This window comes from Emydura macquarii, unplaced genomic scaffold (genome assembly GCF_026122565.2).
Source record: "Emydura macquarii macquarii isolate MOO-44397 ecotype Brisbane River unplaced genomic scaffold, CSIRO-AGI_Emac_v2 contig_2422, whole genome shotgun sequence".
Classification (NCBI taxonomy): Eukaryota; Metazoa; Chordata; order Testudines; family Chelidae; genus Emydura; species Emydura macquarii.
The window spans coordinates 27,296,006-27,319,395 of NW_027132559.1; the positions used below are offsets into that span (position 1 = coordinate 27,296,006).

Below are 23,390 nucleotides of genomic sequence, written 5' to 3' on the forward strand. Positions count from 1 at the left end.
CCAACTTTCCTACTAAGACAGCTTGAAGTTGCCTGATGCTTCTAGGCCACATGGTATCCTGCACATACATGGTCCAGCATGCGAGGCTGAGACCCAGACCTCTCCAATTGTGACTGGCATCGGTCTACTGACCCCACAAAGACAGTCTGGACAGAGTGGTCTCCCTCTCACCACAGATTGTAGAGTCACTTCAGTGGTGGCTCAACCCCATCATGTGTGCCAAGGGGTCCCATTTGCCAGGCCGCAACTGTCACTGGTGCTGGTGACAGATGCCTTGGGGTGGGGAGTGCACCTTGGCAAATGGAGGACCCGAGGCCTTTGGTCCCCAGAGGAGCTGTCACTCCACATAAATGTCAGAGAGCTATAGGTGGTCAGATTGGCCAGCCAGGCGTTCAAGTCTCACCTGACAGGTAAAGACGTGTCAGTATTGACAGACAACACCATGGCGATGTTCTATATGAACAGACAGGGGGAAGCACATTTCTCTCCCCTGTTCTGGGAAGCCATCAAACTCTGGGACTTTTGCATCGCCTGCTCCATAAACTTGGAAGTGTCTTACCTCCCCAGCACCCAGAATGAGCTGGCGGATCATCTCAGCCGCTCCTTCAACACCCACGAGTGGTCTTTCTGCCTGGATATCTTAAGAACTATTTTCCAGAGGTGGGGGTTTCCCCAAGTGGACCTATTTGCAAAGCGGTCCAACAGGAAGTGCCATCAGTTTTGCTCCTACCGGGTGCACAACCTGGGTTCCATGACAGATGCGTTCCTCCTTCCTTGGGTTCACCATCTGCTCTACGCGTTCCCACCGTTTCCTCTTGTCCACAATGTCCTCCTGAAAATCAGGAGAGACGGGGCCTCAGTTATTCTTATAGCCCCAGTGTGGCCAAGGCAACACTGGTACACAGCACTGCTGCAGCTATCTGTAGACACCCTGATCACCCTGCTGCTGGTCCCGGACCTGATCATGCAAAACCATGGTCGGCTGGTCACCCCAGCCTACAGTCACTTCATCTCATGGCATGGAAGCTGCGTGGTTGAACCCAAGGTAGGCAGAGTGCTCGGAGCAGGTGCAGGAGGTTCTCCTCGGTAGTAGGTAGCCATCTACTAGAGGGGCGTACTTGACTAAATGAAAAAGGTTCTTGGTATGGTCTGTACAAAAGGACACTCCTCCAATGCAGACTCTTATACTGGACTACTTACTGCACCTAAAGCAGTTAGGTTTGGCTGTTGCATCTGTGAAGGTGCACTTGGTGGCTATTTCCGCCTTCCACCCGGGAGAAAGGGGCCGTTCGATATTTGCCAACCCTATGGTGTCGTGTTTCCTCAAGGGCTTAGAAAGACTTTACCCTCCAGTATGCCATCCAATCCCGACATGGGACCTTAACCTGGTACTTAATAAATTGATGGGCTCCCCTTTCGAGCCCCTAGCTTTGTGTTCTCTGTTGTACCTATCATGGAAGGTAGCCTTCCTCATTGCTATCACCTCAGCAAGGAGGGTGTCTGAACTCAAGGCGTTGACCTCAGAACCCCCATATACAGTTTTTATAAGGACAAGGTGCAGCTGTTCCTGCACTCGGATTTCCTGCCCAAGATGGTCTCTCAATTTCACACTAGTCAGGAGATTTTCTTGCCAGGGTTCTTTCCAAAGCCAAATGCCAGTAGCAGGAAATGTAGTTCCCATTCCTTTGATGTCAGACAGGAGCTGGCTTTTTACATAGAGAGAACTAAATTCTTTCGGAAGTTGGATCAGCGCTTCATTGCTGTAGCAGAAAGGATGAAAGGCCTTCCAGTATCCTCTCAGAGGATTTCATCCTGGATTACCTCATGTATAAGGGCCTGTTACGAGCTAGCTAAGGTGCCCGGTTCTCACGGCGCACTCCATGAGGGCTTAGGCCTTGTCAGTGACATTCCTGGCTCACATTCCCACACAGGAAATCTGAAGGGTTGCTGCCTGGTCTTCTATACAAACATTTACTTCACTTTATGCCATTACCCAGCATGCCAGGGACGATGCAGCATTTGGTAGAGTAGTGCTCCAGTCGGCAATCTCGTGAGCTCTGACCCCTCCTCCATTGGTCTGCTTGGAAATCACCTGCTTGGAATCGACATGAGCAAGCACTCGAAGAAAAAATGGTTACTTACTTTATGTAACTGTTGTTCTTCGATATGTGTTGCTCATGTGCATAGCTTATTGTTAAAATGAAAAAATACAACTTCAGTTAAAAGAAAGATACAGTCGGGCAGTTTACTTATCTTATTTAGCCTCAGAAAAGACTTCGCCCACGCCTTGCTAACCACATTTATCGGTCAGTGCATTCCTAACTGCCTCTTAGCTTTCAGCTATATGCTCAAACTGTCTTTTTGACAAACTTCATATTTCCACAATGGCGTAGATTGCACCCTTAGCAAGTTTGCAGATGACACTAAGCTAGGAGGAGTGGTAGATACTCTGGAAGGTAGGGATAGGATACAGAGGCTACGGCTACACTGACAGTGGCAAAGTCGCTGCCGTCAGATTGATTTTTCTGGATTGACTGAGCGGTCAGCGAAGACTCGCTCAGTCGATCCAGAAATCGACGTATTAAGACAACCTTCTCAAGTGGCGTAGTGCTGTGTCGACGGGAACGTGGTTCCCGTCAGTGCAGTGAAGGCGGCGCGCAGAAGAGAAGCAGAGAAGTCGACGCGAGTTACACACGTTTTTTGCATAGCTTGCGTAATTCGGGTCGACTGCCGCTGAATCTCGGAGGTAAGTTTAGACAAGCCCAGCGTGACCTAGACAAAATGGAGGATTGGGCCAAAATAAATCTGATGAGGTTCAACAAGGACAAGTGCAGAGTCCTCCACTTAGGATGGAAAAATCCCATGCACGACTACAGACCGGGGACTGACGAGGCAGCAGTTCTGCAGAAAAGGACCTGGGGGTTACGGTGGATAAGAAGCTGGATATGAGTCAGCAGCGTACCCTGATTGTTAAGAAGGCTAATAGCATATTGGGCTGCATTAGTAGGAGCATTGCCAGCAGATTGAGGGAAGTGATTATCCCCCTCTGTTTGGCATTGGTGAAGCTGAATTTGGAGTGCTGTGTCCAGTTTTGCGCCCCCCACTACAAAAAGGATGTGGACAAGTTGGAGAGAGTACAGCGGAGAGCAACAAAAATGATTAGGGGGCTGGAGCACAAGACTTATGAGAAGCTGAGTGAATTAGGCTTGTTTAGTCTGCAGAAGAGAAGAATGAGGGGGGATTTGACAGCAGCCTTTAACTACCTGAAAGGGGGTTCCAGGGAGGATGGAGCTAGGCTGTTCTCAATGGTAGTAGAAGACAGAACAAGGAGCAATGGTCTCATGTTGCAGTGCGGGCGGTCTAGGTTGGATATTAGGAAAAAGTTTTTCATTAGGAGAGTGGTGAAGCACTGGAATAGGTTACCTAGGGAGGTGGTGGAATCTCTGTCTTTAGAGGTTTTTAAGCTGCAGCTTGACAAAGCCCTGGCTGGGATGATTTAGCTGAGGTTAGTCCTGCTTTGAGCACCGCGTTGGACTAGATGACCTCCTAAGGTCCCTTCCAACTCTAATGTTCTATGATTCTAAGTGTGGTGTGTATGAAATGCAGAACTTACACTACTTGGACATCTGTCTCACTTCATCTCTCCCCACTTTTTAAAAAACACTGGGAGAATTTTTCAGTTCAAAAGTGTTTTATTATGAATGATTCCTGTTACCCAGGTTTATTTATGTATACACTTCATACACATGCATTCCAAATCCCTTCCCCCCCACTTCTTTTTGGATGTTGATTGATTTTCTTCATGCTGTAGGATGTTTTTATTTTCTCACTCTGTACAAAATAGTACCTTTAAAAAAATATATATTTTTCCGCCTTGTGCATTGCTCCAACTGAGTGTGGTGGGGAGTTGCTTTTTAAATAACATTACTATGGTACAATTCAACACAACTCTGAACAGCACTTTTCATAGACATGGCCACCCAAACCTGTTTAAATAATACAATTCCAGATTTAAGTAATAGCAGAGTGTGAGAGAGAATAGTGATTAACAGAGGCAAAATATGTTTTCAGACGACATTTGAAGAGAGAGTCATCAGTCAGAGAGATGCAGGAAAGCTTTTTCAGGGGTTGGGAAGGACAAAGGAGAAAGCATCAACAATGGAGTCAGTCTGTTTTGGGGTGAGCATAAAAAGGAGGAGGACAGTGTCAACTTAGCAGAAAAAGTGAACAGTGAAGCAAAGGGACACAATGAAATTCAGGCCCCTCATAAATAATGGTAAAATTCTGATTGACTTCAATAGGGGCAGGATTTTATCCAATGTTCATAAGGTAGGTACAGTCTGTGTTAAGTGTTAGAAGAACCATTATACAAGCTGATCATTGGAACATAGAGCCTAATAGTGAGGAAACACAGTATTACATGTAACAGGTTTTTAATTGTCAGTTTTTCTACAGTCATCATCTCACCTACTGAAGGATCCATGTATTATACTCTGAGCTTAGTGCTGGCTGTATCTATGGGAGCTGATCATAAACATCAAATGAATGAAATATTCCTTTGTTGGAATGCATCATTACATTTTCACCCCATTATGATGACAGAAAAGCAGAATTCCCTCTGCATGAAGTAAATGGTTTTGATGATATTTTAAAACAAATTTTACACTAAATAGCAGATGTTTTTGCATAATTTGAATTTGCACTTGAGAATATGGAAACACTTGGTTAAATGCAGCAAAACTATACTTATTGATTACCTTATTAATATTTGCCAAGAAGAGGATGATATCTGAGCAGCAATTAATTGCCATTCAATTAATTGAAGTAATTAATTGAAGCAGCCACCTGGGCATGTCCGCATCTACTCCAATCTTTTAAATGACATTCCTCTGAAAGCTGGAAACATTCTTCATGATAGCCTCATAAATGTCAGCATCAGCAGTTATTAACATGTGGGACATCAGGCAATTAAATCCACAGTTGAACCCAGGACTAGATGTAAAAGAACAATAGCAATGTTTATTATGCCACTTTGCATCCATGTTTAATGGTCTGTTTTGCTAAATGAAGTGCACATTTATTTCATATATTCATCTTGGCAATGAGAAATCTACCTATAGCATATAAGACTAGCAACTGAACCAAACCAGGAAGAGCAAGATAAACATAATGGGCCAATTTTTTCTCTCAGTTGCCATCAGACACTGAAATCAATGTTGTTGTATGAGAATAAGTGAGAGCAAATTTTGGTCTTCTGTAGTTTGTGCTGCTTCTTTCCTGTTTTCACATGCTTGCACTTGGTCAGTAAACTGCATTCAAGGTTAGCCCTGCTGAAAAAATGCTAGTTGGAACTCGTATAGTATATTATCTTGTGCCACGCAAGCAAAATGAGAGTGTGTGCAGGCTATGTAAACATCTGAGTGAAAGAGAGGGTAGGGTGTGGGGGAAGGAAGGCATGGAGAGCCAGATTTTTACAATAAGGTGGTGTGGTACGATTAGGCACACACCTTTTTTTATCCTCTCTACTTCAGTACATGGAATGTGCTGTGACTAGTAGGTTTCTGGATAGCTGACCCTTATTTACTGGTAAGTTGAGAAGAAACCATCCATTCTGTCAGAAACCATCTTTTTAGGAGAGGTGCAGCAAGTACTTTAAAATTGAAGTACCCAAACTGTGGCCTGCAGAGCCCTTCCACAGAAAGCTAAGGATTGCTGTTGGCTCCACTCTCTTATGTACAGCCAGTTGAAAATTCTTAAGTGTTGATGAGATTTTGATTTTTATAATTTCTGAATTAAAAAAAAAGTTTGTGTTCCCCCAGCCCGGCATCCTTCCATCCACCCAACTCCTATTTTGAGCAACTTTAATGCTGCTCCCGCAAGGAAGTCATGGAACTGAAGCTGCCACTAGGTAGTGGCAGTTAGTTCATAAAAAGAATTGTCTCCTCCTGTACCTCACCCAGAAGCAACTATTCCTGGACCAGGAGGAAGCTGCCATTAGATGAAGTTGCCACCACCGTGAGAAAGATCTATTGAAGGGAACTGTCTCTTGAAAGACAGTTAATGAGACTGTAGAAGCAGCTACAACTGCTGAGGATAACATCAGTGGAATGAGCTGCTGGAGGGAACTTGTCAATGAAGATGACTGTGGAGATCTTACCACAGGAGCCACCAAGAGGGAGTGTAGCATGGAGTCCTCTCCGGCCCCATCGCTGTGGCCCTTCCTCGGGCCCAGGCTCGGAGGAAGGCCACTGCACCTTCCAAAAAAGGGAATGTTAGCCACTCCGTATGCGGTTTAGTTCCAGCCCCCCAGGCCGGGCAGAGCAGTCTACTGGCCCTGGCCCTTGGCAGGGCGGGCAAGCAAGCAGTCTACGGGCCCTGGCCCTTGGTCAGGGCGGGCAAGTAATCAGTGTCCTCTGGTCAGTAGAGTAGGGGATGGTAATTACTCCTTGGGTGGCAAGGACAAGAGGGGAGGGGAGGGGTGAAGGCCCACCCAACTCCACTGCATCCCAACCCAGGGCCCTAGCAGTGTCAAAGGTGTTGCCACTTAGTCGGCAGAGCTCGCGCCGCAACACGCCGATGGGGCCTTGCCCCTGTCTCAGCCATGGTTATGGCTGTCCCCGGGCCACTTCCTCCCCTTATCCCCAGGTATCTGTATCAGCCGGGTCCTTGGGTACACGGCCCATGGCAGGCTCACCAGTCCCGCCTCGTCCATCGGCAGCAAGGCGGGGAGCTCCTTGGCAGAGGGCAGCTCTTCTAAGTCATAGGGTTCCTGGGGTTCCTCTGCTGAGAGCAACTCCTCTAGGTCACAGGGCTCCAGGCTCTCAGCATCAGGAAGCTCCTCCAGGTCAGGACCGGCCTCTGTGGGTATCTCCCAGCCCTCAGGCTCAGGGGGCTCAGTCCAGTCGTTGCGGCTCAGAGGCCCTGTCCAGTCCTTGGGGCCTGGTGGCTCGGTCCAGTCTCTGAGGCCTGGTGGCCTTAACCAGTCTTTAGGACCTGGTCGCTTGGGCCATTCCTGGGGCCTCTGCTCCAGGGGGCGCTCACTTGGGGCAGCGGCCCGGCTGGGTTCAGGACTTTGCTGCAGCTGGCGGGATGGGACGGCACATCTGTCTCCGGCAGCAGCCTGTCTCCTACTGACCTGTGAAGCCTGCTTTTTGTACCGGATTGGCTGGATTGGCCGGCCGGTGGGACCTATCGCTAGCGGGCTTCCGGGTTGCCGGGCAGACTGGCCTGCCGGACCTCCCACTGTCTGCTCTGGTCATTGTGGCCCTTCCTTGGGCCCAGGCTCGGAGGAAGGCCACTGCACCTTCCTACAGGGAGCCTCCAGGGAGACTGCCACCAGGGCAAGCCACTGAGACCAGCACACAAGAAGCTGGGCAGGGTGGAAAAGGAGCGGGGGATAGGTGGAAGGGAAAGCTGGAAACAGGAAGAAGTGAAAGAAGGCTGATACTGAGAACCTTGAGAAGGCTGCAGCTGAAGACCCGGAAGCAGCATGGAAGAAAACAAACAAACAAACAGATGGATCAAAGTAACAAGAGAAAGTGGGAAATACAAACCTTGAAGGAGATAGTGTAAGGGAGACAAGACGTAGGTATGAGGGATCCAGGCCTCCAAAGATAGGAGGAGGTGAGGGAACCTGAAGGGAAAATGGATTGTGTAAAGTGGGCAGTCCTGAGTTCCAGTGTGTGGGGGTGAAAGTGGCTCTGATTTTGGAAGGAAGGTGATTTTTAATCTGTGTATTAGTGTGCAATACTTTTGATTGTGAGCGCGCGTGTGTGCATTAGATTGGAACTTTTATTGAATACATGACACTGCACCTCTTTGTTTTGTGTTATGATTAGCTTAATGTTTATTGCAAACAAATCTGGTCTCTGTTTTTTGTTTACCCTTATATTTTGTCTTTATGCCATGCTGTGCAGTTTTAATTAGATGTACTACAATACTTTCCCTGTTTGTTTGCTTTCACTTAATTTGTGAAGCACAGGTTTTTACTAGCCCTACAAACGTCCATTTCTTCCCACAATCTTGCATTCATCCACTTGTTGGTCATATCACATGTAACTCTTCAGCCAGGCAGAGATGGCAGCAGCAAAGGGCCAAGTTCTATATCTAGGGGTTCCTGTCAATGATACAACACCAAACCGGCTCGAGCTCCCACCCAGTTATCTGGGAAATCACAGACTATTCCCTGGGCACCCCCAAAGGGCAATACTTCCCCTCTCGCAAGCACAGAGTCTGAGTGTAGAAAGCAAACCTTTTAATAAAAGGAAGTAACACAGCACTGGTTTGAGAAAACAGTGCAAACAGAATTCATGAACACAGTGGGCTGAACCCATTCCACCCCAGAGTATGTAGGGCATTTCCTTTGCCTCTCTCTTCTTGCTTTCCCCTGCCCTACAGACCATTGTAGTTTCACTGTCCACCTCTCTGTTGTGGGGCTCCACCAGTCTCCTCTGCTGGCTCCTGCCACTGGCCAGAAGCAGGCTTAACTGGTCCCCTCTGCTGCACCTGCTGCCTTCAGGCCCCCTCTGCTGCAGGATCCCGCCACCTGCAGGCTCCAAGTGCTGCAGCCCACTTCGTCAGATGCATGACCAGATGCATGATGAAGTGGATTGCAGCCCACGAAGGCTTATGTCTGCAGAAATTTGTTAGTCTTTAAGGTGCTACAGGACTCGCATTGTTTTTGCTGTGTACAGACTAACACAGCTCCCCCTCTGAATCTCCAAAGGGTTATTCTGCAACAGATAGTAGAGTGGAGGATTTAACTATCACCCAGTTCTCTTCAGCACCATTTTTTCCCCAGAAATATTTGGAAGTGCTGGAACCACCTTTCAGTTCTCTCTGAGGTCTCAACCTGGCTTCATTTTCTACTTTGTTTTGCCAAACATTTAGTTTACTTCTTACACCATGTAATACATGTGTGAAACACCAAAATGCTGGTTAGAGAGACTGAACTTTATTTCCTGGCTACAATCATTTGACATGAATCAGGATGACAAAAGATTAATCCCTCATCATATGACGTTATTCTAAAATGCAATGTAGATATTTTCTGAACTAGACTATACTAATCATTAATGCCATAGTTAGTCTAACCACTGTGTAAATGGTGCAGGTTCCCTAGGCTTTATACCGTTATTTATCATCAATACTTACATGACTTCCCTTTGGCTTCTCTAGAGATATAGTTGATAACCTATTCCAGGGATGATTTACCTGTCTTCAGATGTCTGAATGTGTATGACGGCATCAGCTTTCCACTCCAATTCTATGTTACTATTCAATCTGGTGCTCTTTCACTTACTATGGATCTGATGTTGCTCTTCAATTTCAGATTTCAGGGAATTGGGGTTTATCTTCTAATGTGACTCAGCAATTCATGAATACTTAACCTTGTCAAATCAGTCAGAGCATGTCTCTTACCTGCTCTGGGGGATCTGCTAAAGACTTTGTTCATAAAATAAGGATTTGTCAAAGTGTGACTCCAATACAGTAAAAATGCCTCCAGAAGTGCCTTCGGAAGTGCTAGTTCATCACAAGTCATTTAATTATTACTTACATTTATGGAATCATTTATCCCTGTGTTTGGGTCCAGGATTAAGTCTATATAAAATAAAATTGAAATAATTGAAATCAAAAGGAGCTAAGCATCTAGGTGCTTTTGGAAATCTCATAAGGAATCTATGTGCATCGTTAGGTGCCTAAATACCATTAAAATCTGGCCTTTTTCATCTTTCATTTATGTGCTCCTTCTGCTTGTTTCTGTAGTGAAGCCTTAATTCTGACATCACAATATTGATGTATAAATCTTTGTGATGTCATTGAATCAACATGAGGTAAGTACTGTTTGGTGCAGAGGGCATATATGAGACCAACTATCTGGGATAATCAGCAAAAGTGGCCATGGTACCTGGAAGGCAAATGGCTCCAAGTTAGAAGTAAAATAAATATTAACATTTTCCCTGGTATGAAAGCTCTCTTCAGTTAGAGTGATGCTAGTAAGCGCTGCTCTAATATGTTTTTACTGTATATACTCTATCAGACAAGATAAATGGAAAATCTCTTTTTGTTCATTGATAATATTGTCTCTTGTGACTGAAACATTTTGTTCAAGCCTGAAGTTTTAGCCTAGCTGATATGAAATCACAGTTCTCTGTCATCATGCCATTGACTCATATTAATGTTGTAAAAATGTTGGAGAACAGCAGCACCTGAGAACTAGGGTTTGTAAAATAAACTTTCTTCATGGAAAATGGAGCAACAACACATATTTAGTAAGTTCTTTGCTATTAATGCCTTATCAGAAAAATGCAGTGATGAAAGTATGCTACATGCCACAGGCAAATTGTGTGTCATCTGGGAGGACTCATTTTACATCACAAACGTGTAGTGATGTTAAAGGGCTCTAAGGAAACCAGTTTACATTTTAAAATATTTTCTCAAACAACTTAGCTGAACATTTTCAGAGAGCTATATTAAGATGAATCACAATGAAAAATGAACAAGGCGCCTCTTTGCATTTATTTGGTATTGCAGCTCATGAGGTTCTGATTGTGACACCTTCTACACACATGGAGTAGCACTTACGAAGTAGTTTATCTGAGCAGTTCAGCTGAAGTTCAGGGGTTACTGACATGAGTCTAGTGATACTTATATGAGTCTGGTGCTATGGAACATAAATAAGATTGGTGGAATCAGACCCCAAAAGTTCAATCCTGCATCTGTTTTATATGGAAGCCAAGGAATTCAGGATCAGATCCTAATTTTGAACAACTTCATATCATCTCTGATTTATAATTTATAGTACTTTGAATTTTGTCATTTTATATTTCAAACATAGATGTAGGTAGACACTGAAATGCAACTTGCCTTACTTTTTTTTAGTATGGTTGGTAGCAATTAAAAACTTATTGTACATGACATTTTAAGAATCTCCATGCAAGGAAGAGTTTATTATGTGTGCTTTATTTACCTCTGCATTGGTTATGATCCAGTTACCTCAGAGAAAAATGTGTCTCAAATTATGCTCCCTCCTCTGCTCTTTGTGAAAAAGGCTTCTCTATTTTTAAGACAATTAACTTGCAGTGGTATCATCTGTAATTTAAATGACATATTCTTGAAGAAATACTATGTATCTACAGTAGTTAATGTATCTGTTTAACATATTATTATTGCTACTGAAGTTCTGAGAACATAAAAATGAAATAAACCACAAAAATGAAGATGCTGTGTTTAGAATGTTCTCTGTTCTCTTTCCCACCACCCCCATTTAATGTTTCCTCATCATAAGAGTCAACAGTAGACCTCTATGGAATTAATTTACTGGTAATAGAGTTTAGAAAAAGCAAATGTGGTCATAGCCACAGAAGCAGTGAAACAACAGCCTCATCTTTTTTTATCTCAGAACTGCCCTAGCCCGTGTCATGGGCCAAACTGGCCCTCAGTTGCCCCTGAATAAGGGAGATACATACTCCCTTATAACGGCCTAGGGTGAATCCAGCTCAATGTTTGCAGAAGCTGAGCTTCCCTCGGATGGCACAGTAAGCACTCCATTTTACTTCTAGTCAGATCTGCAGGCTGGTGTGGAAGAATGGTTCCATGGCCTCTCCACCCAGTGCCTTCAGAGTCCTCGTGTTTCCTGAATGGGGAATTCTCTTGTGTTCCCTGAACAGGGATCCTATTTTGCTCATCCATGTAGAAGCTGGCCACAATCTATCCTAAATTCCTTTATGCTCTATAATAAAAATAAAACCCAATAGAAAGGCAGTGAGGTCTTTAGGATAGAAAGGGTAAGATAAAAATATAGAGAATCAGCTGCTTCGATGGTGTAAACTGGCACAGCTCCATGGACATGAATGGATTCAGTTATTCAACTGAAGTACATGGAGATACTTTGGTTTAACCAGCTGAGGATCTCGTCCATGATTTTGTTTCCCAAACAGAAGGACTAGCTAATGGCATTTCTTTATTACCATTATCATTGTTCTTGATGTTTTTTCTCTTTGGTTATTTCTTCAACTTTTTTTATTTCCATAAAACACTCTCAGTAATGTTCTTAAATGAACCTTCTTTTAAATATTACACCATGTATCAGGGCTCATGAACATACAGACTATGTTCATTATTCAAATTCCTTTAAAAAAATTTAATTTCACCAATACAATTATAAAATAAGAATACACTACATAGAGTCATAATGGCTTTATGCATGCACTAATGTATATTCATTTCTTTAAATATACATACAGAACAAGATAAAGAAATAGATAAAGAAATAGGGTCCACTTTGATTTTTGTTTTTTTCCTCCTATGTAACCTGGTGTATTTGTTGCTAAACACAATGGGCCAAATTCTGCTCTCATCTAAACACATATAAATCTAGAGTAACTCCACTGAGGACACTGGTGTAACTTTGGATTGATACTGAGGTAAGCAGAATTTATCTGTTAGTAAGATCAATTTTTTGATGCTAATATATTTGTAGCATGTGGCATCCAGAGAAAAGGATCTATTCCATTGTTATAACAAGTCATCCTCCAAATGAAATTGAAACAAGGAGATAATCAGAAGGCAGAACCACAGCTGTGTTTAGTACATGGATAATCCAAAAAGGAAGCTGTTTGCTTGGATTCTCATCCTATTGTCCAGCAAAGAATTATCTCATCCAGTTGACAATCTAGACATTTGGCTTCTGAGTATGCAAATAAAAAAAAATGGAAAAAAGAAAATGGAAAAATTTGTCACTACAACATTACTGCTATACCTCAGAGAAAATGGAGGATGCTCAGAAACAATTTATTTTCTCAATTTACGTTTCAATGTTTTTTTTTTTTTAAAAAGGCGTACAACTTATCAGCTTTATTTATCGGTACTGTTTGTTACCAGAGGAAGGTCAAAATTTATCACATGTAATTTTATTCACCTTTAAAATACAGACTTTTCCATACCAGTGAATGTAATTCCAGAAATGTAGAGACTTATGGCAATGATTACCTGTGTCCCGGTTATTCTATACAATGGACAAGTGCACAGTGATAATGCCAGCCTTAACCCTTCTGCAGATCCCTCTCAACACATTATACTTTTATTATTCAGAGTGGAATTGCTCTGCCTCCTACCTATAAGGTTTTCTGTTAAAGGACCTAGGACTAAATGTTCCAAAATTCATTAGCAGTTGTGTGTACAGACCAGAATCTGTGTGTGCTTGTTCCCCTTTCAGTATTCAACAAGAAACCAAGAATGTTTGGAAAAAAGGAGATGCATCTGCCAGAAAATATGGATGAAATTGGGGGTACGGTCAAAAGAGAAATGTGAAGAGCTCTGCACGTTTCTTATGTGGGCCTGAGGCTGTTTGTGCCACTGACATTCGCCGGCTGCACATCAATGCATCTGGTGGCAAATCCAGAGGGACCGGCCAGACATTCTTCCAATGGTACATTAAGCAATATGACTAACATTTGCCATGGAGAAGATGAGAGACAGATCAAACTACACATGACTTATGTTAATTATATGACTTGTAGGACTACTGAAGGTGCTCATATACTGCAATGGAAAGGGTGGTACAGGGATTGTATAAGCAGAATTCACCTGATGTTATCCTCTTGGCTCTCCCCAGGGAACAGCTCCTTTCACCGCCAATAGTAAGATGGACCTCCACTGAATATAGAGCCAGTGGAAGGTAGACTTGAAAGGAAAGATAAGGGAAAGGCCATTGCCTAGTAGCTGAGATGAAAAATAAATGGAAGGTGCTCAGGGAGCAGCATACTAGCCAAGGAGCCAAATGTTCTAACATAAGCAAATATCACTTTGCAATGCTCCCTCTGCACTCACCCATACGGAGCCCAATTCCGAGGGCTGTATTTAGGTGGTGTTTATTTCTCCTAGAGAAGGGAAGAGAGCAGGAGAAGGAGAATGGGAGAGAATCCATGTAGCCAACCTATGTCTGTTCTCTTCATGGCCTCAGGCTGATGCATCAGCATCAAGTAACTGGCACTTAGCTGCTGTAGTGAAAAACAAAACCATAGACAGAGCACAACATACAGACAAACATTATAACATCTCTCCCTTCCTCTTCCCCCCAACTCCTCCAAATAATAGAATATCATATGCTAGACCAGTGGCTAAAGTACGAGGCTGTGAGTCAGAAGACTTAGGTTCTAATTCTGGGTTTACCACTAATCTGCTGTGTAACTTTATACAAGTCACTTGGCATCTCTTTCACCTCCTGCCCATTGCCTGTCTTCACTATAAACTCTTCATAGCAGGGACTGTTTCTCACTATCTAGTCATGCAGTGCCAGTACAACGGGGCCCTGATCCTGTCTGGGGGTCTGACTGTAATATAAATAATGAATATACAATAATCATTTTGCAGTCCTAGACACAATCTCACTCCCATTGAGGCTGCCTGGCCTTCTGAAGCAAGGTTCTTCATACCTATTTGCATCTCTGTGATGTTAACGAATGATGCTATTGCCATTGAAATTAAGAGATATCATGTGAGAGGTAAAATGCCAAGCTCTAGTTTCTACTTGCAGGTGAATAACAAAGTTGCCTGCTCCCCACCAATAATCCGATCTCCTAATTACCTGCAGGTCTGGAGCCTGGTTCTGCTCTTCTTCAAACCACTTTTATACCTGTCTAATTTCATTAATGGAAGTGGAGTTATTCTTGATTGACTCTGGTTTAAGCGAGAGATGGAGAAGGCTCCCAGTGTGCAGGAGCTGGACGATTAGTCTGAAACAAACATGTTGCCTTGCTGACACTGCAGTGCAGAAGGCCTGGTGTTTTCTCAATGACATTAGAATGATACAGTAGTTTGGCTTGGCCGAGACTTCTAGAGGGTCATCTAGCCCATGACCCTGAAACATGGCTGGATATGACACTCGTCTCCCATAGTCTGTGTGGAGAAGCTGCACAAGACAGGGATTTGGGGAAGTGGGGCAGGGTGTGTCTCCTGGCACAGATCCAAGAAGTACAGTGGTGGTATTTAAAAACTTGTCATTTGCCTTAGATAATTAAAGAAGGTTTGCATTTGCAGTATGTCTCACCATCTGCCACACTGAAAGTACTGTCACGAACATTCTGGTTCACCACTGGGCACTGTTGCCACCCAGATCAATAGTCAGCCAGTAGATGGATCCATAAACCCTCTAGCACAGGATAGGCCGGTATTGCCAGAGATCAGAGGGATCTAGCGCAGGAAGGAGCCAGAGGATGTGTGTGTGGGCAGGAGTAGCCGGTGACAGGGAGCCCTCTGGGAGCTGATTGTGGAGAGGGCTCTGAACAGCTTGGGAGCTGAGACTGAAAGGCCGAGAGCTGGGCTGCAACACTTGGGAGCGGCGTGCAATTGGGAGAGGCTATGAGAGGAGGAGAAGGGGTGACCATGTGGAAAGGGATTCAACTAAGATAGACAAAAAAACTGAACTCTGACCTGGAGATCTGCAGGCCAATGCATGATTTTCTCACGGAAAGAGTATCCCTGGCACTTGGCATGAGCGGCTCCACCTTCATAGCCCTCTACTGGACTACCTTTAGGGGCTAGGTTGGAAATGATAACGTGGTTTGTTTACAGAAACTCTTAAACAAATTGTACCTGGGACAATTGCACTTTTCTTACTGGAAGCCCCACTAGAGCAGTCCTTTGTCATCAGAATCTCTGAGTATCTATGGGAACCCACTGAGGGTGAGGGTCGGAAGAGCCTATCACTTGATGCGCTCATAGCATTTCCCTGGAAGCATGTGGCATATCTAGCTCTCTACTAAACATATAGGGGACTTGTTTATGACAGCACTCACCGTGATGGCCTGCAGTGGGGTCAGTTATGGTACTTTCTGCATTAACACAGGAAAGTGCAAGAGAATGCTGCTGATACTGAGGTAATGGTATCTATTTGTCTTGGGTAAAATTGCAAGTTGTCAGTATCTCCACCTCCATTAATGTTCTTCCAAGAGAAGCAGAGCTTGAAAAATGTGTTAAACATTTTTTACTGCACTGTAAAATGTCTTAGCTCCCATTTAATTTTATTCATGATTATTTACAATAAAGCAACTTTCATCTGTCCATAAATCCTTACCTTGTACATTCTTCTTCCAAATTGCTTTATTAATCCTTAGTTATTATTAATTAGAAATGGCACAAACAGCACCATCATTTCCTTAACTCTGGCTGACAGCTGGGCTTTAGTAGAGTACAAAGCGTGACTTTGGTTACTGGAATTTATTTTTCTCTTGCATTAACTATGTCATATGGCAGTGCCAGCCAGGAAAAGGAGAAAATATTTTCAAGTGTCATTTTTAACTGTAGAGACAATGTTTTATTATAACTATAATGGATCAGGATCCATGGTCGGTGCTTAAATAATGCAGACAGTCAAAACAGCTTTGTGTTCACAATTACTCAGCTTTTCCTCTTCGCATTCTCTTCCTTTGCTATCAGTTTACCCCTCTGCTGCAGATCAAACGGATCCTTCTCCTCTAGGGTGATCAGATGTCCTGATTTTATAGGGAAAAGGCTTTTTCTTATATGGGAGTCTATTTCCCCCTACCCCCCATCCCGATTTTTCACACTTGCTATCTGGTCACCTTATTTTCCTCTGATATATGTTGTGGCACCCATGGCCTAGACCATGTGTGACACAAATCAAACCATTTCCCTGCACTGGCTATTGATCTGGCAGGATGTGCACTCTTAACACAGCAAGCTGTTGGGTAACTGCTTAGTACAGAAAGAACCCTCTCTTTTTCTTGACTGGTTCTTTTGATCATGTTCAGTGCACTTACTAACAATGCTCAATCTGCTTCATTTTTGTCATCTACCTTGGGTCTAGCTGTTGATCTGAAAGGCAAGTAAATAACTAGGGAGGATCAGTGATGTGGAGTATCTTTTCGCTGCTGTGTCTTAATTGTAACTTGACCCTGGGGAAATGGTGATAATACTATCGGACACTATATTGAAATCTTTGCGTTGGAGCTGGAGTCCTGACTGAACTTCCGTTGCATCCTTTTTCCTCTGAAAAACACATTGTTATTATTACTTCGAACAATCAGCTTCATCTGTCCAGTTAGTTAGCGATGTGAAAATTTAACTGTTTTGCCAGCCCTCATTACTTACTTCTACTCTCACACCTGTCATAAATCCTGCTTCAAAACTGAGAACAATTATAGGATTCCAGTGTTGTTCTCTGTCCAAATTCTTTACAAAGCTAGGCGCAGAGATTTGAAAATGCCACCATTTTCTAAAACAAAGAAAATGTTTTATAATTGGATTTTGGCTTTTTCTAATACAGTATGGACAAGGGATATCGAGTTGTACTAAAATATAGGAAGTTGTTAATTAAAAATGAAAATGAAAGAAATATGACCAAATAATTATGAGGATGCTCTAATAAAAGAGTTCTAATATAATGTTCTCAAAAGAGGTTTGTTCTAATGGAATCTCCTTGTTCATTCAGAGTAGTGGATACCGAGGGAATGAAAAACATATGTTAGGAAAGAGCACATAAAGCCATGGGTAGATGGTCAAGCGGCACATGAAGCAGATGCAGACAAAGGGCATGTGGGAAGATTAGGAGAATAAGGAAGAGAAAGAGAGATGTGGGGGACAGAGGTGTGGTCTAGGAGTATGAATATATAATGGAAACAAGGAATTTAGGTTTTCTAATCTGTGTTCTTTCAAAATCTGGCAAAATAATATTTGTGAATAATTTATTTAATGTTTTTTCCACTCATCCTTGATTAATACATACAATTCCCCATTATCTGACCAGGAAGTATGGTTTCATGGTTAAAACTGGGTTTAAGAATAGAGTATTTTTGGATGAAACATTTTCAGTCCAAAAAGGCATACTCAAGTTGACTGAAACATGTTGTGAATTTCTGTCAAATTTGCCCAATTCCTTCAGCTGAAAAAAAATTCAGTAAAAGTTAGAATTACTTTTTGTTTTGAATTTTTCTTCAATTTTATTTTTTTTTTAAAAAAGAAAAAAAAAAGCCTAAAAAATGAAACAAAACATTTCATTTTGGGTTGGATAAAATGTTTTGTTAGACCCAAAATGAATTTTTTAAAAACTTTTTTGTTTTGCAGGTCTATCTGAAACAAAAATGTTTTTCAGTTTTGTGGTTTGGTCACCAAAGTGAAAAATTGGTTCTTTGCATAACTCTACTCAGCAGATCTCAGCTCTGCCCCAAACTTCCTGTGTGATGATGGGTAAATTACTTAACTCAGAGCTTAAAGTTCGTGTCCCTAAAAGTAATACTTCCATATCTCTGTGGGGTGGAGTGAAGATAAATTCATTAAATGATTGTGAGGTGTTCAAATATTAAGGTCAGGGAACCTGTTTAAAAACATAGACCAATATCCCAGTTCTTCAAATAGGTGAGTACTATTCTTCAAATAATTATTTATGGTCTTTTAAAAATTGGCAGTTCATTTATTCACTAATAAATCTTTCACTCTGTGGTCAGACTGTGGTTTTGGGCAAGTAATCTCCTTAAAAGCTACCTCTTCTGTGAGGCCTACAAATCATTACTGTCTGGCAGAGATAAGATAATTGGCGTGCTTAGACTTCTATTTTTCTGCTACATTTTGTTCATTTTTTACCTCATCCTCCCAAGCTTACCCATGCCGTTGTCCATTTTGTCCATCCATTGTGTCCCGTCTGATCAGCAGATTATGTGTTCTCTGAGGCAGGGATTGTCTTCTTTGTTATTTGTCTATACAACACTTAGCACAAAGGGGCCCTGATCCATGACTAGGGTTTCAGGTGTTAATTTAACACAAATAAATAACAATAAAAATAAATAATAGTAATGCATAAAATAACTTTTATATCCCCGTTTCTCTCTGTTTAAAATGGGGCTAATAAGATTTGCTCACATCTCAGGTTGGGTTTGTGAAGATTAAATAGATAGTGCTAGTAAAGTGATTTGAAATTGAGAAGTGCTAAATGTTATTAAATTAATATAGAAGCATGGGCTAAAACTGTTCATAAAATTCCCTTTCAATACATGATGGAACTCAGGAGAAGATTTTGGAAACTGGGAATGAGTCTCACATTTTCAACCAATTACCACTGAGACAAGAGTTGGAAACAGGTTTTTTTCTTATATTGTTAAATTGACCTCCAGATATATAGAGAAAAGTATCTTCTTTCTACATACAGCATTATATCGCACACCGTCAACTGTCAGAAACACTTAACTTCATGCTGAAAATGTTTTATTTCTGCATAGTCTCTCTTTTGGAATTCACTGTTGTTAAAAGAAAGGACAAGCAAGGCAGTTGAAGGTTACACTTGTACCACACAATCTGGAATCTTTTCAATTATAAATAGTGAATTCTATGAAACAGCTGCAACACTTTTCTGAATTCTTTGTTTTTGACTGCTTTCCCTTCATGCCTTGAGCAACCAAAAGGATTAATTCTGGGTAGTTATTTAAATATAGTAACTCACTAAAAATCCTCTGCCAAGATCAGAGAAAAGGGATTAGGATTAAACTGCTCTAATCAGAATTTTTTTTTTCCCTTATAGAGACTCCTGTACTTCAAGGAACAAGAATTAACACTGTAGGGACTGCAGCAGCGTATTACATTTTCATCAGTGCCAATAAATGTTTTCCTTTTTAAATATAGTGCAAAGGTTTATCTACACCTTTTGTCAATAGGTGTCATGCAGGTGACTAAGAACGGCACTAAATGGTTCATTTCCAAAATCATGTGTGTTCCTCTTTTACCAGCATGTAGAACAGGACTGTCTCTCACTCTGTTTGTATAGTGCCTAGCACAAGGGAGGGCCCCAATCTCAGTCAGATCCTAGCCAACCCACTTTCCTTAGGTGCTCACATAATTCAAATAATTAAAAAAAAGAATAATCTTTCCTGGTCACTCATAGGTGCATCCCTTATGTGACAGATGAGGTAGAGTGTTTTTCAAAGGATGATCACATCTGTAGATGATACCTTTAAAACCAGAGTCACCCTTTGGATACTGATTGGTTAAATATATTTCATATTGTATCTTTTACTCCAGAAAAATGTTTTCTCTTGGCGCTATTCTGACAGAATAATTGTTGTATTTAAATCATAGGCCAACATTTAGATAATGTGTGTGAAAACTGGGGTTCACTCAAAACTATTCTGTTTCACGAAAAAATGCAAGTTTTCAAGTGTTTTCACATCAAATTCAGTTGTGTGTGTGTGAAAAAAATGTGATAGAGAGAGTTAGCGACTGCAGAATAGCCAATAGCCCAGTGGTTAGGGTACTTGCGGGATGGAGGACACCCAGATTCAAATCACTGCTCTTCCTGATTTGGAGCAGGGACTTTGAACTTTGGTCTCCTACATAACAGGTGAAAGGGCTGTTCTAGGTGCACTGTAGTTTTGACCAGACATAACTACTGAGCTATTCTACTCCATCTTTGATTTGGACCAGAAATCCCATCTGTTGGATTCCCTTTGAGACCTTTTCCACTCAGCTTATCTAGAATGCCTTGGCAAGTTCTGGAAGAACACTTCATTTCATTCTCTGGGATCCAAAAAAACTCAGCTCGACTCTAGCTCATCACTCAGATTACTTTATTAGGCATGTAGCAGCATTTTGCCCATGCTGGTCAGGCCATACGCAAGGGGTTTAGGTCCAGGGTGGTACCACAATTCCAATTCATGTCACACAGCATACACATCTTTCTAGCTATACTTCTTCCATGTAAAGAACACTTGCTTTGCAGATTGTGTAAAGCAAGTTAAACCCTTCTGCCAGTTGGAGTCAGCAGCAACAAGGGCCAGGTTCAATATCTAGGGGCTCCTTTCAACAATACAACAGAAAACCGTCTTGAGCCCCCACCCCGTAACCTGGGACAATTACACACCACCCCTTGGGCACCCTCTAGAGGCAATACTTCCCCTCTCGCAAGCACAGGGACTGAGTGTAGAAAAGAGACTTTTAATAAAAAGGAGAAAAGTAACCCAATATTAACATGGAAAACACCGCAAGCAGGATGCACATGCATAAAACCATGAACAAAACACCCACCCCAGAGTACATTAGGCAGTTTCCTTTTGCCTCAGGTTCTTATATCCAGCAACAAGAAGTTCCTTTAATGTGCCCCTCCCTTCACAGCACCCCACTCATAGGTGTTGTGCTTAGTCAGGGTCGACCCAGAGTCTAGAGGTGCAGCTGCAGAGTTCACCTCCCATTCTGATTGGGGGGGGGGGGGGGTGCGGGAAAGAAGGCACTTTGCTCGGTCCACCATCTGGCTGCCCTACCAGCTGCCTTGCTGGCCCCTCCACCAGCTACCCTGCTGGCCGCTTGTTGAGCTGCAGGCTGCTCTGCCAGTTGCCCGTTAGCTGGCCTGCCAGCCGCTCTGCTAGCCGATCTGCCTGCCGCTGTGCTGCACACCACCTTCTGCTACCATCTGCCTCTCCACTATGACCTCTGGGGGTTGGTCTCTGATTCTCAGCTCTCAGCTCTTAGTGATTGTCAGCTCTTAATGGCTGAACTTCAGGGCTGAAGCTGGGCAGGAGCGCTGTCCCACGGTAGATGAGTTCAGATCTAGTGAGCACTTAGGCAGAGACCAAACTTCCAGGCAGGACTATCTTCCCCACCCGCTATCAACTTTCACAGGGCTCCGGTATCCGAGCTCCTTGCTTAGCCAGTTCAGTTCATACAATAGTGACTCTTCAGTCAGAACAGGCTAAGCGCAATTCTGCTGCCCTTTGCTCATACAATAAAGAGAACAACATTTTGTTACCCCTGCATTTAACACTGAAGTGACTTGTAATCCAACACCAGCCAAAGGGATCATTTGGGCAAAGCAGTCCCATCATGCTGAGTACCTAGGCAGGGTGGGTGTGCTCTTGCAAACAGCAGTTCAGCAGGGTAGAGCCCATTCAGACCCTGCTTACGTCAGCTCATCAGTTCAGGGTGTTTTTGCCTATTTTGTTTACTATAAAAGTACCCACAATAGTTAGTTTAACTAGTTTCTGCCTCCCTTATTTAATATAAACCTATGCACAATAGTTAATTGTTTCAACAATGACTTGTTTGGGTATGTTCAACAGTTATTCAGGCATGTTCAGGCATGATTGTCTTAACTTGGGCCTGCCCATCTTAGCTAAGCCAGCCCAAGACCATCCTGAACCCAAGAAACCTTCCCAAGAAAACAGTGTTCGAAACCGATATGTTTCCGCGAAAAGTTTTGATTTTGATGAATCAGCATTTTCTGGGGAAAAGACATTTAGTTGGAAAATTCCTGACCAGCTATAGTGAAAATACATTTTTAAATGAAGGATAACGTAGATACATTGGATGAGGTGATGGCAGATACGTCACAGCACTTCAGGAGGAGCATGGGGCGATTGAGCATCAGGCAGGCTGGAGCACGTTAGGCACATGCAGATCGTGTGGTCAGAATATTTTGCCCATGCTACCTGAGCCTGCCAGTGAAGCACTGGGTGCTACAATGTTATGACAGACAAAGAATAAAAGGGCAGTGTTTGGTTAAATTTCACCAGTCCTTTCTGCTGTTTTTCATTGGCTTATTCTGTGACCATGGCCTCTGATGCCTTATGACCAGTGGAGACAACATTGTGACAGAAACCTGGGTTTAGGAGTGAAAATAAAACTGCTATTTTCTGTTAAACCATGTAGCATCTTCTTTATATAATAGATTTCTCATTTTTAATATAACTTTTAACAGTTTTTTTTTCAGCTTTTGTGGGGGCTGTTTATTATCTTTTGGCTACTTTCTCCCCCTCCTTTCTCAGCTTCTTGGATCTCCTTTAGCATTTTCTATATGTTTTAGAAGCTAGTTTGAGACTGCTATGAACATTTATTACAGATAGGCTCAAGAGGTGGGTTTCGGTATTACTTTTGGCAAACCCTCAGTCATCATGTTTTGATTTTAAGAGATAGAAATCTAAAAACACCTCTGACTTTGTTTAGTAGATCTATAGGTATACAGAGTATTTTATACTTTCTGGGTCAGAGTCTCAGTTATGCTGAGGATCTGGCATTTTAAATTTACCCCAATCAGTAATGCCAGACTCAAACTAAAATAATAACTTACTTTTCTCCTGTAAATAATTCTTGCCTTGTTTCTAGGAATATGAGCGGAATAAAAACCAAACATGCAAATGCTATAATTAGCATTGCCAAAATATATATAAACATGCAAATTCTTACCACTAAGTGTAGCCCAGGTACATATAGAGGCACACAAAATCCACCCCATAACACTGCTCAGAGGACTAGATGATAGCATGCATACAAATAGCAGCATGCAAAATTCCACCCCTTCTATGCCCAAATGGCCATACCACCATGGGGGATTGACTAACCTTTGAAGTGGTGTGGGAGTAAAAATCCAGTATTGCACCACCTCTGGTTTAAGG

General features: G+C 42.5%; 1 long non-coding RNA gene across 1 annotated transcript in view; it reads left to right on the plus strand.

Annotated features, from left to right (window-relative positions):
* LOC137162123 (uncharacterized) overlaps positions 1-19,597 on the plus strand; it is a 38,683-nt gene extending 19,086 nt beyond the window's left edge. The window contains exon 4 of the long non-coding RNA XR_010922291.1: positions 19,532-19,597. This is a non-coding gene — a long non-coding RNA (uncharacterized lncRNA). The remainder of the gene's footprint in view (positions 1-19,531) is intronic.
* The last annotated feature ends 3,793 nt before the right edge of the window (positions 19,598-23,390 follow it).